Source organism: Bemisia tabaci, chromosome 5 (assembly GCF_918797505.1).
Source record: "Bemisia tabaci chromosome 5, PGI_BMITA_v3".
Taxonomy (NCBI): Eukaryota; Metazoa; Arthropoda; class Insecta; order Hemiptera; family Aleyrodidae; genus Bemisia; species Bemisia tabaci.
The window spans coordinates 49,844,568-49,862,165 of record NC_092797.1 but is presented as its reverse complement, the minus strand read 5'-3'; the positions used below and the strand labels follow the sequence as shown (position 1 = coordinate 49,862,165).

Sequence of the window (17,598 nt, the reverse complement as noted above, 5' to 3'; positions counted from 1 at the left end):
AAAGCTCTGAGAAAAATTTTGAGATGAGTGTAAGAACGGTTTGTTGTAAGTAACGAGGAGAGGCGGGCAAAGCGGCTAAAATCCGATCTAATTTTTACAGTTTTTCTGTTGAATTAATGTTGCCGCGGGCTTCTGACTGTGTCCACACATAGTTTCTGTTCAGCATATCGATACATAAGTATTTACACACGTAGAATCTAATTTTCACGTCGGGGAGTCGACATATTTTGATTTTTTCGATTTTATACGGAAAATTGATGGTTTTTCGGGATTGAAATTATTATTGTTTCATGAAAAATAAATGCACCCAAAATGACTATAGCATATTGATTTTTACACATCTGCACTCACGAAATTGGTTGGTAAATTCAACGAGTGGGTGCATCGACCTGGTATATCAAGTTTCTGCAATTTTTTACGGCAAATCAGTAGATTTTCGGGATGTAGATTGCTTACTTTCAATTCATGAATGAATAAAGCAACGACATGGTTGAACTTCTTTGCATGAAAAGACGTTTAAAATAACAAAATCAAGACGTGTTTAATGCAATTGCATTTATATCGAGTCAATTTCTTTTCAATAATATAACGGGATTTTTACTACCGGTGATTTGGGTATTTTAGCCCCAAAATACCTTTAAATCGACTTTATCTTCTAGGAGTTCGACAGAATTTTTCCTTTCTTCGCTTAAATTATTCCGTAGCACTTTTCCTCGAGAATCTGATAAGATTTTGCTTGAGGCAGATCAAAAAACTTAAATTCGATCGAATAGCTTTCTACTTTCACAATACACGGTCTCGTCAAGGTGCGTCTTTGACCTCGCAGTGTTGGATCGTGAATTCTCTTGTTGTGCTGTTTGCCTATTTAGAAATCTCTGTAAATGAAAACTAAAGGGGTTGATATGTGCGAGTTAATGACGCGCCTTATCAACACATTGTGTTGGAGTTCACTGCTTGTTTTAAATTAATTTTGTATTCTTTTGAGTACTACATGGCATAGAAAAAATGAGAAATGGTAAGGAATTTCCTCTTTTTCAGCTTTTATAACTTAAATCCTAAACTTTGGGTTAAAGCTGTGTTCTGATGTTTGAGACCAAGTGATACATTGAACCAGTATAGAATTCGGTCTATTCATGACTTTCGTCAAAAATGAATACTTCATCGGGAAAAATTTGGCGACATTTGATGGTACATACGGCTTTTTTCCTTGGCATAATTGAGTTGGTGGTAGGTTCGTGTCTAGGACCTGTCTTTCCCAACTGCGGTACGAGCCGAGCAGTGGCGTGGCGTGAATTGCGATTAATCGATTGTTATGCCATTTAAACCTATGGAAAATGATCGATAAACAGGGTGTTCGCAGCGAACACCCTAAAAATCGATTCTTCACCATAGGTTTAAATGGCATACCAATCGATATATCGCAAAGCACGCCACGCCACTGCACGGAGACCGAGGGGAACTTACTGCACGCAAAATTAAACACAAATTAGATGGCTTTGACCGGATACAACTTAACTGCATTTCACATGTCCTGATTTTTCTTTTTTGCCCAAAAACTCAGCAGCATAAAGCTTTGAAACTTTTAGAGAATTTTCCTTTGTTTAGAAAGGACACCGACGATGTAAGTCGGCAATCACTTAACTCGGTTTGCGACGTCGCAGACTTCCTAACATACTTTATTTTTTAAACGAAAAACTACTCGACGGCAATTCTTTAAAACTGCCGTGATTTTTCTTCTCCGTACGAAGAAAATTCTGCATGAACTTCAAGGAATGATGCCAATTTGTTCTCCTTTAAAAAAACAACATGGAGGCGGAGATTTTCAGACACCGTAAACGAGATATGTGATTGCCGACTTACGCCGTCGATATGTCGATCCATACAATTTCAAGCCGAAATGTTACTAGATATTCTTTTAAGCTGTAGAAACGTAATACGAAATTGGACTAAATTGTTTAGTTAGGACCTGCAACATTTGACTCAGTCTAAAAACAACGTATATGCACCATTGGTTTACCGATGCACATAAGTGTTTTAATGGATGGCTTATGGCTTGGAAATTGTAGTTTCTAATTGGAATTATAAATTGCAGTCCAATTAGGAGGCATCAATAGCAGTAAAGATGATTTTGGTTAACGTCGCTCAATTCTTCGCTTGGCTGACAAGGGGGCGTACCTACACATTGAGATGAGCCCGGGAAATCATTGAGTTAAATGGACAACAGGACTCATCACGAAAGGCAGTTACGCCTTTTCGTCAGGAGAGCGACGAATTACGAGAAAGAAATCATAAATGTCAAAAACTCTATCTTTACCACACAATGAATCGTCATAAGGGTAAGGATTTGGATACATCATCAAACATAACTTCTCGTCACTATTTCGCGAGAAACGCGTTTGAAACACGATGAAACCGAACAAATCAACTCAATAAGCAGCAAATAGTGTTAAAAACTAAGACTAGAATCAGTGGATTCCAGCTCCTCGTTTCCGCCGACAACGAAATCAGTGTGACTAAAGCCGACCGTCAAGAACAAATTGGACGTGTGGCAAAAATTTGAGTAAAGTTTCAAAAAAATTTCCTTCTCCTTCTGATCCACTCTACTCCTCAATAAGTCAAAAAAATTCAGCGCTTTGAGAAAATAATTGTATCGCAACACACACTGAAATTCTTTCAGGGCCCGAGTGCACTAGAATGAACATATTATGCACATATTCTTTGCCTCTCTCTCTGGAATGCAGAGGAAACAAACGCTTTTAAGTTGCCGTCAATTCTTGGATTTCCGAGTACAATCGTGCAATTTCTGAGAAAATTTACTCGCACAACATAGCCTCAATGCTGTCGTTCGAAACGGTTAAGTCGGAAAAATTTTCAGGCGGGTAATTCGAATCGCTCAGTGACTAAGAGCATCCGGGAAACCTCGGGAAATTTCGTGGAACTTGAAACGTAAAAATATTTACTCGGAAGAAAGACTTAAGGAGCTGTGCAAACGTACGCCCCACAGGAAGTTACTCGCTACTTGTGAAAAACCCCTCCTGCCATTAGTTCAGCTCAAGTGGATTTACTGCCGCGCTGTTTTGCCAACTTGTTGGGGGAAAATAAATTTCAGGCGGCGAGGACCTCTGGTTTCGGTTGAGATTCGTGACCAGGCAACACTGTTATAAAGTTATTTGTTTTTGTAGCTGTTTTGAAGGATCATCCGCATGAATTACGTTCAGCGCGACGGACTGATGTAACGGATCCCGTTTTTGTTCACATAACGCGTACAGATTACCTCAGGATTACGCTTGGCTTTTTATTCTTTATTTTTTTCCGTTTAAGAAACCTCTTTCATTTAAATATGCCTGCAAATTCGCAAGACACTGCTTAAGCGCATTTTAAATGAGTAAACAGTGTGTGCGCATGATCCTCCGTTCTCAACAACGTTTGAACGTTGCCTCAAAGAGGGTTTTCTGACGGAGAGGGTTGGATTTCGGCTGTGTTACGAATCGTACTTACGGTGAAACTACGGCACCGCAATGGTGACGTTTCAAAATTTCGGCTACTTAATTTCTGTGAGAGAGCATGTTTGGACCGCGCTAAACAAAAAGAAACCAAGCCACATCATCAGCTAGTGCCAAATTTAATTGGGAAATTCAATTTTGTTCATGAATTTGGTTGTGCAGATGTTTGTGCAAATTTTAGTGACTCCTCTACATAGTACGAAGCAAACTTCTTAAAATTTTAAAAGGAATCCAACGTTCTCTTGAAAAAATTAAATTGCCCCGTTGACTTTGGCAATAGCTGATGTAGCTTGGTTTCTTTATGCTGAACATGGTACAGTTATGCTGTTGAATTGGCTCAGGATTCGTAAAAATTGTATTTTTAATGATGCTATTTTAAGGATTCCTTTGAAGCTCCCTCGATCGCAACACACACCAAACGGATCCGCCTGAGAAAAGAGACTGTTCCGAGAACTACAATTGGATTACATTTTGCAATAAGGAACCACTGCCTCTGGCTCTCTGATAAAGGCACATATCTGCATAGAGAAACCAATGGTATGTATGTTGTTTCTGAAATGAGCCATAAATAGTGGTTCCTTATTGCAAAATCAGTTTTTCTAGTTTTTTTTTTTTCATTTTGGGAAATCCTGATTTTTGATTGCTAAATCCTGATTTCACAATTTTTCCAAATCCTGATTTTTGACTGCTAAATCCTGATTTTATAATTTTTCAAAATCCTGATTTTTACGGAGAAACATTGACGGACGGAAACTGAATAATTAACGGAAAATAAGCGGACGGCCGAATATTCTCAAATCCTGATTTTACGATCAATTTTTCCTCAAATCCTGATTTTACGATCAATTTTTCCTCAAATCCTGATGAAATCGGGATTAAATCCTGGTTGACCTCAAATCCTGATAGAATCGGGAAAATCCTGATGCTAGACACCCTGAAAATGCATTTCTGTTAATACAGCCCTTATTTCATCAGCAGCTCACTTTTTTGCGTATAGACCGGCGCTTTTGGCATTTGCCGACGAAGCCGTATACCCATTCCGCACATTTCAAAGCATGAAACTGGAGGAGGAGGACACGATCTTTAAGGCCAAAATTGCCTGTTGCCGGGAGCGTACGGTTTTTACCCGAAAATTTTGATTGATGACCTCCATTCAGATAATAAATGACGCGCAAGCGAGAAAATCATATTTCACGTAACAACGAGTTTCGCTTCATCCTCGAAACCACGATACTGGCAAGTTCGGCGGTTGGTCTATGTTTCGAGTGAGAAAAATGGGGCGTTCGCCGTAAAGTGCGCTATAAAAAATTGGATAGGAGAGAATAAAAGCGGCCCGTTTCGACGGTGAGCACGAGATCAAGGAGATAGTTGTACAAGGTGACAAGTTTCCTAGGATTTAAAAATTCCCTGACTTTTCAGGGGTTTGGAACGTTTAACAGGGTTGCCACAATTTCTTCATCTTAAAATTCCCTGATTTTTCCCGACTATTTTTGCTCTTCCCTGACTCCAAAATGATATAATTCCCTGACTTTCCATGACCTCTCAACCAAAATTTACAAAATTTTCTTGTATCGAGATCAAATTATGGAAAAAGCCACGAAGTAGCTGGTTAAGAGATGACAAGCCTTAATAATGATCAGAAAGTAGACGCTTCTTGAAGTAGGAGGTGTTTCATGTTGGAGCTGAAACACCTCCTACTTCAAGAAGCGTTTTACAGTATTGATGAATTGCTCCTGAAAGATTATGCTTCATGCTAATTTGCTGTTTTTGTATTTTTTTTTTTTTGGCCTGTATTATGGCTATAATTGCAGCTTTCATGTACAGGAATTTTAAAACAAAACAAAATAAAATAAGATATGGTTTAAACAGTTCGAAGATCAGTGACATGTTTCAGTGAAGGTGTGTATGAAATTCCCTGACTATTCCCGGTCGCAGTAAAATCCCTGACATCCCGTGATTTTCCCGGTTTTCCAAGCCGCCGGTAACCCTGACGTATAATTCCCCGAAAGTTCAGGTTTGCGTTACTTATGAATTACGAGAGGCAACGAAACCCGGAAAAAAGCAAACGTAACACTTAAACAGTCCATGGTAATTATTAAGAGCTTCAAGATTGTAGTGAGTGAAGTGCTTAGTGTTGGAATAAAATCCACGATCAAATAAACTTTGTCACTAACTTTTTCCGTAGCACCGTTTTCAACCCCTCGCACTTCCCAACAATATTCAGTGTAGAAAGTTGAGCGTCTAAAGCTCCTCTGTTTTTCTCCTGACTTTTGAGTACTCTCCAACTTTTCCCGGATCCACCCCCTCCCCCTACCTTTTCCCTGTTTTCGGAGTTTTTCCTGAATGTGGTCATCCTCCAAAGTCGGACTTATTAGCCCTGTGGTATCCTGTCCACGAGATACTGCAGGTCCACGCTACTTTCTGCCTAATGGTGATTATAGCTTGTAGAGCATAAAATTGATGTCTGACGACAATGATGACTGGTGAATGTCGCGATGAGCACTTTGCCGAGTGAGTTTTTGCAATTTAGGTTGAGATCGCTACACCAATTTCTCAACTCAAGATCATTAATTATCATTATAGGCGAATCTGAGCGTTGACTTCCGAACGTAAATTCCACAAAATAGTGTGGATAGCAGAGCTAAGTCTCTACATTAAAATCAGGGCGGAAATTAAGCTAACATATCAAAATTCCCTATCAATTCTAAAAAGAGAAATCCCTGACTAGAGGCATAATTCCCTGATTAATTTTGGCAAAATTCCCTCGCTTTTTGAAGAAAAAAGAAGCTGCTCGGCTTCTTTCGGAACGGTGAGCCTTACACTGCTGCGCGTTTATAGAAAACAAGAGACGTATTTTTTCAGGTAATTTTGGTAGAAATTTTAATTTTTTCATAGTTGCCGATTTATTTGCCTGGGTAACAAGTACACGTAACTACGATCTCCTCTACAAGCTGACAATTCCCCTGACCTGCGGCAAAATCCCCCATCTTTTCAGGTTCGCCTTGACGTCTGCAACCCCGAAAATATATTGTCTCCGGCGGGGAGGGCGGTAAAATAAAGAAGGGCTGCTCGCGTATTCGAGTGCGGTTTCGAGTGTGTGCGTGCGTGACGGCACTTGAATCGAGTCGCGGGTTGAGAGGCTAAGTTGAAAGTTGTGCACTTGACAGTAGTTGGAGGGTATTCGCCACTCGCCATTCGGCAGTCGCTTTCGGGTTCGGATTCGGGTAGTTTATCAAGCGACGACGCGACGGTCTGCGTGCTCGGCGGGTTGCAGGTTCGTTGAACTCGGGCGCTCGGGCTCCCGAGCTTGTAAATCCGGCCACGGATCCCGATATACGCTCTCCCGTTCCGCTCCAAGTTCTCCATCCTCGCTTCCCGAAACCGAGGGAAGAACGACGTAAGAGCAGTTGGAAATCGAGTAATGGATCGTTTAGTTCGAAAACGACCTGAGTCCGAGAGAGGAAAATTGCAAGCAACGGAAAAAATAGATGGGAGCCAATAGTCTTTGCGGGGTTGAAAATTTTTTTGGCGCAGGTTATTAATGTATCAGACCGAAGACGACGCACGAGGAAATAAAAGTTGGCTGAGGGACCGTTTCGTTCGAAAACGACTCAACTTTTCGGGGGGGGGGGGGGGGTGCAAAAACGGGAACGAATTGATGGAAGCCGATGGTTCTTCGGAGTTTGAGAATGATTTTGGCGAATGTTATTAATCATTTTTATAGACTGTCAGGCGGTGGTGCGAAAGTTTTCGCTTTGGCAAGAGAAGGGAAGGTGTTGAGGACTTCGTAGATGGGCCATTTTTAAAAAGAACGGGATTCGCTGATGGTAATTTTGTGGAAGGGGAAAACCCCTTTTTTTAAAAAATAAAGAGAGAAATTGCAAGAGTTGGCGGCTTGTCTGGTCTTGCAATCCGTTTTTCTGTACGAGACTGAATTTTTGAAATTCTCAGAGTTAGGTAGTTCCCGAACTTTCCTTTAATAAAATATTCATTTTTAAAAATGGTATACTCATTACACAAAATGTTAAGATATGTATAAATGAACATTTGGAAATTTTGTTGAATGCGTAAGAAAATAGGCAAATGTTGAAGAAATACCAGATTTTTTTGATTTTTTTAGGGAGGTTTCTGCACTTTCCAGCCCTTAGAAAGGAACAACTGATCAGACTCTCACATGCACTTCGAAATTCCTAGCATCATGTTAAATTTAAAACGTTTGGATACGCTGTATTTCTAGGAAATGAAGCAATGTCGACGAAAACGCAATTTCAGCACAAAAAAACTAAAAAAAAAAGAAATTAAAAAAATGAGCTGATAAAACATTTTACGGGAGACATTTACCTACGCACAAATTCAAAAACATTTCCTTGTCAAAAATTGAGAAAGCGCTCGAAATTTCAATCTCCGATATGACTGTGAGGCTGGATAAAAAGCTCGATTCAATTATTAGCCACCGACGGACACAACAAAGTCAGTAGATCATAAGTTTTCAGAAAAATCAAAGAAAGCAAACCCATTTTTTCCAAAAAAAATCGTGTTTTTTAAAAGGAAATATATCAACGTCCGTTCGTTCACACGGCGTTTTTTTTCCGGGCGAGGGCGAGGGAGCGTAGCGTACGCCCCGAAACTCGGACGTGAAAAATAACTTCTGTTTATCGTTCGGACTCGGCTTCCGAAATGCCAACTCCCAATCTGTTTAGTCAGCGTTTTTCCGCCCGATATTCAGCCCGAACGGGCGGAACGCGGCGATACAGGCTATTATCATTGCTCCTCCGACATAAAGACGTATCTCAATTTACGCATGAGCCCTGTTTTGAACATAAATTCATGCTATTCGGAGCTCATGTGGAAATCGAGATACGCCCTTACGTCGGAGGGGCGACGTTATGAGCGGAGATCCCTCAACTTTTCGGGGGAGTTCCGCTCATTTCGCGCCGGTCCACCGCACTGGATGCTTTTTTGAGTCCTCGTGAAAGTTGGGGATTTGTATTGCGATTGATGTCTCGACTTCTCGTCGACCCTCTGACAAGAGGGTGCATCTCGTGAGCTCTATTCTTCGTATAACGCTGTGCAATCCACGGATCATGTGAAAATAGAGATGCGCTCTCTAGTCAGGGACGACGTTCTGTGCCAACGACTTTCGTCGTCTTCCGGCCGTTGGCGATAAGTTGGGTGGCTTTAACTGGATCAGAATCCCTGACGACAGTTCTTCAGGACTATATAACCGAGGAATTTTCAAGAAGTTCTGATTGATAAGACAGTAAAAATTGTAAAAAACATTTTTTTTTTTAAACTGAAACTGAACTATCAATGATCAGAAGACATATTTTCCGAGGTGAATGCATTTTGTTTTAATAACAAGAAAATCCGATTTGTCATCAATGAACAAGTTATACTGGAAGGAAGAAAAAATTGACGTACAAAAATGTTTTTGCCAAGAGGACATTTTCTTTTGGTCGAAGAAAATTTAGTTTTAATTTTACAGACAGTTTTTTAACGATACTTTTCACCGAGAGTGAAAGCTCTTTCAAGGATTTCCGAAAAAAGTTCTGAGTGCCTGCGAAGATGCACCAAAATATTTTACAGGCCTTGAAAAATACACATCTTGATAATGGCGTTCCCTCTTCCTATTTCCATTATGAGAATATGTGCATTTTTAGGCATATTCTTAGTTACATTCAGGACTTAAATTAAGGCAACCTAAATATTTTCGGTATTGACAACTTAATAGTTTCAAGAAAAGGTTTAAAGGAGATAAAATATTTTAGGTTAGCCAGAATGCTTCAGAAGTGAGACGAATTGCAAAATTCATATGATACGCAAAACGCCTTCTCTTCAGAGAGTATGCAATAACAGGCACTCCGGAGTTAAAATAGTTGCTCATTGAGATAAAAGCACATCGGCTTTCGGCTTATGCTTTTACCGCGCGATGAAAATGTGGGCGGGCTTACGACGAGAGTGAAACGAGAAAGTGAATTGGTTGATGTTTGGAGTCCTCATTTTATTCGGATGGAAGTTGTTTTGAATACGTATTTTTCATCTACTTGCACGGGAATAAGTAGGTTATATAAAAAAATAAAGATAAAAATGTTTCTCTCTTGAAACATAGTGTTATAAAGTACGTACAGTATGCGTAAAGCATCATACGGGGAGAAACATCCGATTGGATGAGTATTGAAATGGGATTATTTGCTTCAATTTGAGAGCCAACGATGCCCCGTGCAATAAAGAAGAACTCGGCGGCTTCATCAAATGCAGTTTGAACACAGAATGTTGTCAAATTTCTCCCGATGAGATATTTATATTTGAGGAAAGTTATGAATATTTTTCCTTGCATTCAGTGAATGGAATTGAAAATAAAATTCTGTGAGAAATTCAAAGGAAAATAAATATAGAGTATCGAGAGAGCCAACTTTTATCGGCAAAAATCTCGCAACATCTGGATCTTCATACAATAGTTCGTCTTTCCCGGGACGAACGAATCACGGAAAAAAACTATATTGTGCTGAGAACTAACTATTAGATCAAATGGAGCTAGCTAGTGCGGCAGTAGTGCTGAGCCGTACAAAAATAGGGTCCAGCTCTACAGACTGTAGGTCCACTGAAAAAAAATATGGTAGATTTTACCATAATCTGACACAGATACGAGTATGGTAATCAACACCAGAATCTATGGTAGCATTTACCATATTATGGTAAGAAGCACTTGATTCTGGTGAATAATACTACAATTCTGGTTATTTTCACTAAATAGTATCACTGTGAAAACAATCAAGTAGACTCATAGTAAATGGTACCATACTTTTTTTTCAGTGTCTCAGCAGTACTGCCATATCAGCTGGCTCCATTTGATCCAAACAGTTAGTGCTCAGCACTATATCGTCTTTTCCGTGAACGTTAACTCAATTTCATGGTTGCAAGACTGACTCAAACAATTCAATTCTTTACAAGATTCTACCTGTGTAATTTTTGTCGAAAATTTGTCCGATTTTCGCACGGGATCAGAGGAAGAATCATAAAAATTTTCAGTTAGAAAAGCCTAGGATTCTCCTGGTAAAAATGCAATTAGCGAGGGGAAATTTGGCAACATTGAAATAAAGTTACGTTCTTTTGTGATGGAAATGAAGATTCTTCATCAGCGCGGCAGGGATTCACTGGGCGATGTAAAAACTAAGTGAGAAAATACGAGTTTTTAAGGAGGTTGACGCAACCATAATATCGTTGAACTTCGGCTGTTCCGAGTTTCGTCGTTATTTATTTGATTCGGTGAGCGAGTATTTCAGGGGGAAAATAACCGGGAGAAAAATAAACATCAAACAGGATTTCTGAGTAATAATTTACTTTAATTTTACGCTTCGGACTCTTCCTCCTCCTCGGTAGATTACAGTGCCCCGGCTTCTTCGCTGACAACAAGTACATTTTTTCTGCCCCGGAGGATTGAGGGTGGGGGTGGGGAACTGCACTCTTAATCTTCGTAACAGCTTAGCTCCGTGGAAAACTTGCCGGAAGCGAAAAATTATTCCGAGGAGAGCATTTAAAAGACGATACAATTTTTTCCTCGAATTCATTTCACTTAGTCAAATAATGCCAAGTCACTTCCTCCATTGCAAAAGATGTTAGGGTGTTTTGGCGATTCGTACACGACGAATACCTTCGTTTTGAATTATTCCAAATCGCGCGTTTTGAGTATTTTTATTTTGATGCATTCTTCGATTACATTTACTCAGCAACGCAAAGAAATTTCGGAAAAGAATCGATGCCTTCTCCTAAAACTCATGTTCCTCTTTAGTTAAAAAGTACTATGAGTCAACGGTGAAACTATGAAACAACGCATCTCGTTAGCGGTGTCTAAAGATCTCCTCTCCCATTTGATTCGTTCGAAGGAGAATAATAAATCACTATCCTTTCATGAAATATTCACAGAGTTTTCTTCCTACAGAGATGAAAAAACACTGAAGTTTTCGAGAATTGACGTTGAGTAGCTTATTTCTATTTATGAAACAGTAAAGTATGCATGACAGGAAGTCTACAACGCCGCAAACCGAGATACGCGGGTCTAGTAATTTCACCGTCAAAGTATAACTAATTATATCTCCAAAGAATATCATATTTTAAGTCAATCGTTTACAGTCCATCTTACAACTCTCAAAAAATTTACTTTTACTTGAACTAATTTTTAAATCCTTTCATTCTCAAATTAAATATACTTTAAGCAAATTAAATAAGATAAATTTTAGTTCGGCCGCAATTGCTGGTATTTAATTAGCTCTTAAAAGTTGTTTTTATACAAGATTTCTCTAACATCCCATTTAAATCGGCTGAAGGGGAAGGGATGGAATGAAATGGAAACGAGAAAGAATGGCGCATGATTACAGTTAATAACGTCACAATTTCCCGGGTTTTGGTTGTTAGGGGCGTTAAAAAAACGGGAGGAAGGAGGAGAGAATTAGATAAATAAATGAGACTGAGATTCCACGCTCAAACGAGGGCTGAAATGACGCCCCTCAAAATTACGCTTCCTGGAAAGTAAACGGTTCATAACTTCCCAAATGAACATTCCAGAGGGGTGAAAATAAGTAATTAGGGTCGGAATCATCAATTTTTAGTAGCATGATTCCCGTTAGTTATAAAGTCGGAAGTGTTCATAACATAAATCCGTTAAATATATCGATATTAGGTGAGACAAACCGCCTCGCCAAGCATCGATTATTTAACATGCATTTAAATGGAGGGAAAACATAGTTGCCACCTTGAAAGAGTCGAACGATGAAATTTTTTAGTTAGGGGTCTAGCGCTCCCTGTGCCGAAGATATTAAGTCAAAGCGACTTACGATACTCGAAGATGCGATATTGACCCGGCAGTTTTCAATGGCTTAGAGTAGTCAACTAACCTGAAACACAGAGAAATAACGAAAACTATTAGCGGAACAGAATCAATGTATTGCCAGTGTGAGAATGCAACAATTAACATCGTAAAAAAGGGGTTTTCCAAGGATACTAAAACAAGAACGTTGCAATTTCGACGTGAATTGCCGTGAAATCGCGACTCAAAGTTTCTATCACTCCTGCGTTGTTTATTTTTCTCATTTTCGAGATTTTTTTCACTACATACGTAAGAGAAAATCAATTCCCTAATGCGATGATGACAGGAAGTATCTAGGTTGCAGACAGGATAATTTTCCTAAACTAAGTCGCGATGATACATTTTCTCCTGACGATCTCTTCCAACTCGTTTTCGCGGTGCGAAGCCACGCTGCCGGGCTAAGAGAAAACGCCATAAGAACATTCAGGCGTTGCCAAATTACCATTGAAAGGTAAGATTAAGTGGACTGCGTTAAACAGAAAGGAACCAAGCCACATCAGCTATTGCCAAATTTAGCTGGGCAATTTATTTTTATACATGAAAATGGTCGTGCGGATTTTTGTGCAAATTTCAGTGAATATTCTCCGTAATACAAAGCAAATTTCTTAAAATGTTTAAAGGAATCCGCACAAACGTTCTCTCGTAAAAAGTTAAATTGCCCGGTTAAATTTGGCAATAGCTGATGTGGCTTGGTTCCTTTCTGTTAAACGCGGTCCAACTTAAAGGTAAATTTTCAGAAAAAGTTGTGAATATTTTTCTTCGAATATTTTAGCGCATTGTATCCGTGATCAGATCCATCCTATGTGAAAATTTCAATAGACAGTATTAACAACTCTCTTTAAGATGAACATTTTATCGGAGAGAATTTGGTTATTTTCATTCTCGAATGTTCATACGGCATCTTTCCTTCGCACGGCAGCACAGATAGCCGCACCTTTTTTCTTTTTTATAGCTGACTATGGAACAAAAGCGGCAACACCCTGTCTGTGATTGCATCTCCTTAAACCAAAATATGCGTAGTTCGTGAGCGTTCTTCAGTCGGAGCACGTGGCAGTTATCACAGCAATTGCAGTCACCATTTTCCGCGGCATGAATCAGACAAGAGGTGCTCGTTATAATGATGACACAGTGGTGAAGTTACTGCGATGGACACAATTTTTTTTCTCGACTAGTAGCATTTACATCGTATTCTCACAGTACAGGCCTCCTTCAAATTTTCGAAATTACGCATGAGGGTGCGCAATTTGAGTTTTATAACTCTCTCACGTCCGGTCGGCTCTTTTCTTTTTACCTCCAACCTCCCCTTCCCTTCCCCCTTTCTCACCCTCTAACTGTTCGACGCTCACCTAAAATGGACCACGTTTAGCAGAAAGGAACTAAGCGACATTAGCTTTAGCCTTTAACGAAGCAATTTCATCTTTTATGAGAGAACGTTTGTGCAGATGTTTTCAAAATGTTTAACGAATTTGCTTTGTATAAGCAGAAAATTCACTGAAATTAGCAAAAAAAATCCGTAAAACCGTTTTCTTGTAAGAAATTTAATTTCAAAACTGAATTTGACGATAGCTGATGTGGATTGCTTCTTTTCTGCTGAACGCGGTTTAAATTGCCTTTGATCAGATGCGACTGCATGCGCCCTTGGCACACACTAATAAGAACATTTCAAAACAATTATAAATAATATGGGAAAAAGGCTTGCCATTTCAAGCATTTCATTAATTGGACTGCATTTTGCAATGAAGAACTAAATTCTGACTCATCGGTAAAAACACTTACGTGCATAGGAAAACTTATGGTGTATACGTCTTTTTCTAAACTGAGCCAAAAATTATTGTAGTTTCAAGTTTAGAAATACAGTCCAACTGCTGATCGTAAAGACATTTCAAGCACCGGACGCATTATCAGCACATAAACACAAAACACTCCGAGCGGAAAGAACCAAACTAAAAAAAAAAAATCATAAAAATCTGTCACGACGCGACGCGTAATAAAAACGTTGAGATAAATAAATAAAACAACAAATTTTAATGTTTATTGGTTATTGGTTGTATATCATGATTTTTAAGGAGTGCTCCTTGAAGGCAAGGTTACAATATAACCAATGAAACCACTCTTTCACTTCTACGTTTTGTAATAATGAAAATTCTCCCATCGACTTGCTTCACTGTACGGCGCTTGAGGGCAACTATTCGTGCTCGACGGATGTCCGTGTTGCATACGTTAAAAATTGAAGGAGCTCTGGCTTTCTTCACACTCACAGCGACTATCCTCCTTTAATACCTCACGTGCACGTGCTTTGAAAAATGAATGATTCAAGCAGATTTTACAATGAGTGAATAAGTAAATTACTAGAACAAACACAATTCGGCACAATTCTGGCCGGAAAACATGCCTATCCTACTCTTGGCTGTTTCAGGGACTTTGTACCGACAATTGAGCCAATTCGACTGAGTCAGTCAAGGGACTAATTGAACGGCTACCACCAGAATCATAACTATGTTTTGATGAATAAAGTGCAAAACCACGTATCTCCGTTTATGACGTCGCGAGCAGACTTCCTGTCATATACTTCATTTTTTTTTCGAAAAACTGGTTGACGTAATTTCTTGAAAACTTCCTGGATTTTTCTTCTCTATTGATAAAATATCCCGTAAAAATCTCAGACCATAAAGTTGACTTGTTCTTCTTTTAAAAAATAAAAAAGAGCGGAAAGTTTGAAACACCGCATGGAAGATACGCGGTTTCGCACTTTGGCGATCGACTTTTCGTTGTACAATATGTACTGCCATGTCTAATTTTTTCGATCGAAAACTTAGCAATACGATGCCACAAAACGTGTCAAGAATTCTCCCGGATTAAACGGAAAATACTCACAAAATTTGAAAAGTTGAGCTTTCCGCCAAAAGGAGTGGAAAAACATGAGCGGGAATTAGGCATGAAGTGATGCAAGTCTGCTGATGTCGGTTAAAGCGTTGCAATTAGTATATTGAACGATCATGAATAATTCTGCGAGGAAAAGGACTCATTGCCAAATGGGTAGACAACCCAAGAGACTCGTAGGCTTATTCTTACAGGGACTCAACTGTCTTAAAATTAAAATATTAAAATTAAATGTGAAGATTAACTGGACGTATTTATGCTGAAAGGAAAAATAAGTGAATAGAGTACAAGATAGTTCCTTTCAGCATGAATACGTCTACCTACTTAAAGTCTGAGATACTATTATAAAAAGAGCGATTAATTATTTTTTGCAACGTTGATTTCTGTATGCAAATATAGGGTACTAAAACGGGTGAATCATGAATATTTGATCTTGGATTAGACTTATCTCAGAAATGACATACGTTACATTGAATTCCCGACACAAATGTGGTGCTTTAATAAATTGAAGTGTTGCCAAAATACGGTTGGTTCCTCTCTGGGCTCATTTACGAAGATTGGTTCCTTCTGGGACTCATCGACAAAAGGTCAAAACTTCCATTTGTCTCCTTGCGCGGTTAGATGCTTCATATGAATGAGCCATACGGATTGGTTCCTAGATGAGGCTCATTTCAGAAATACTTCACGTTTCACTGACATTTCTATACAGATAGATGATTTCGTTTCTTAGCCAGAATTGTTGACTTTTTTGGGCTCATGAGCAAGACTTCCAGTGATTCATCTGTGGAAATAAGTGCTTTCATGAAAAATAAAAAAAAGTTGGTCCATTTTGATGTAATGATGCAAGTGAAACTGAACGTGGGCACGACGCGACAACAATGCGGAAAGGCATGAAATATTGCATTATTCAGTTTTTGACCTGTTTCGCCGGATCCTTACCGAATTCATCCCGTTGATGTTACGTGCTGATAGGGGACGGGACTTCGGTGTTTAATTTTATTAGGAAACACGCAGAATTAAATTACCGGGAAAAATTCCTATTCAAAGCTCGAGCACGCTTAGATGCCCTTTTGCAGCCCCCCAACCCCCCTCCCCCTCCACTCGGTCGAATACGTGTGATGGAAATTTTCGACGGTCCCTGATGCCCCCCGCACGGCCGATTTGTGCACGAAGGGTCGTAGCGACAGAATTGATCCTACGATTAATGCGTCGGACCAGTGATTGGGTTTCGACTCAATTACAATTTTACTATGATTAAGAACAAAAAAAACAAAAACGATCGAGGGCGAAAGCTCGAAGTCCAAAAAAACTCAAAATTGAGTGGTTGAAAATTGGAGCATGGCGGAATATCGAACGAGAGATCTGGCACAAAACTTTCGAGCATGTTAAACTGAACCGGAGCTCTGGCGGTTTGAAGTTTCTAGTTTAAAAAAAAAGGAGTCTCGAGAAAAAAAGCTATTTAAAACTCTAGTCCGCCATGTTAAGAATCAACAAAGTAGGTACCGATGGCTGAAGTTTAAAATTGTCTTTTTCAGATTGCGGCGTTTGCGAGTCTCCGATCTCATGGCATATTTTCCAAGAAAAACTAACTAGCAATTTCTACTGAAATTTCTTGTGAATTTTCTTCACTTAAATAAAGAAATCGCACAAAATTGCGAGGAAAAATTTGGATTAGTTTTAAAATAAAACATCATCGGAGATTTTGAAACTTCGCAATGGATCACTGGACAAGGTTCGAATTTCAGTACTCTGATACATGTCTCTTAACCAAAATTTCACGTAGAACACGATACGCACGACGAAAATTACCGAAATCAACTCCTTACGAAGACATTCGATGATTCTTGATGCGTGAATTCAAACCACCCGCTCATGAAAACTCAATGCTCTGCGCGATTCACATCGCGCGCTAAACTTTATCATGACAGTCTCTGCGATATAAATATCTGACAACCACAATCTTGACGCTTTGGCTTAGCTATAGCAAAGTGCTTATAGTTTGAAAAACACATGGTGGGAAATGAGCATTGCTCGATTGAGAAGCTTGCTGAAACCATTGTTGTGCGCGATTTGACTCACGTAGAGCTTTGAGTTTCTTGTGAGCGGGCAGTTCAAATTCCTCGTAACCATTGTGAAATAAAAACGTTAATATTTTCGTTAGGAGTTGGTTTCAGTAATATCCGTTGTGCGAATCATGTTCTACGTTGAATTCTGGTTAAGATACATGTATCAGAATACTTAAATTAGTACCTTGTCTAGTGGTCCATTGAGATACGCATTAAGATACTGCAGGGAGCTTTTTGTCAATAACTCAGATCGATCAATAATCTCAAAAAAAAATAAGAAGTTGCG

At 39.2% G+C, this 17,598-nt stretch overlaps 1 protein-coding gene and 2 long non-coding RNA genes across 4 annotated transcripts in view; 1 reads left to right on the top strand and 2 right to left on the bottom strand.

The window, feature by feature from the left end:
• LOC140224680 (uncharacterized) overlaps positions 1–17,598 on the top strand; it is a 378,383-nt gene that overhangs the window by 158,904 nt on the left and 201,881 nt on the right. The window lies entirely within an intron of this gene.
• The window catches only part of rl (Mitogen-activated protein kinase rl), a 158,530-nt gene that overhangs the window by 57,500 nt on the left and 83,432 nt on the right, over positions 1–17,598 (bottom strand). The gene's annotated exons all lie outside the window — the stretch shown is intronic.
• Positions 11,735–16,353, bottom strand: LOC140224678 (uncharacterized). The gene is made up of 2 exons (XR_011899927.1): positions 14,143–16,353; positions 11,735–12,394 (listed from the first exon to the last, which is right to left on the bottom strand). It is a non-coding gene; the product is annotated as an uncharacterized lncRNA (long non-coding RNA).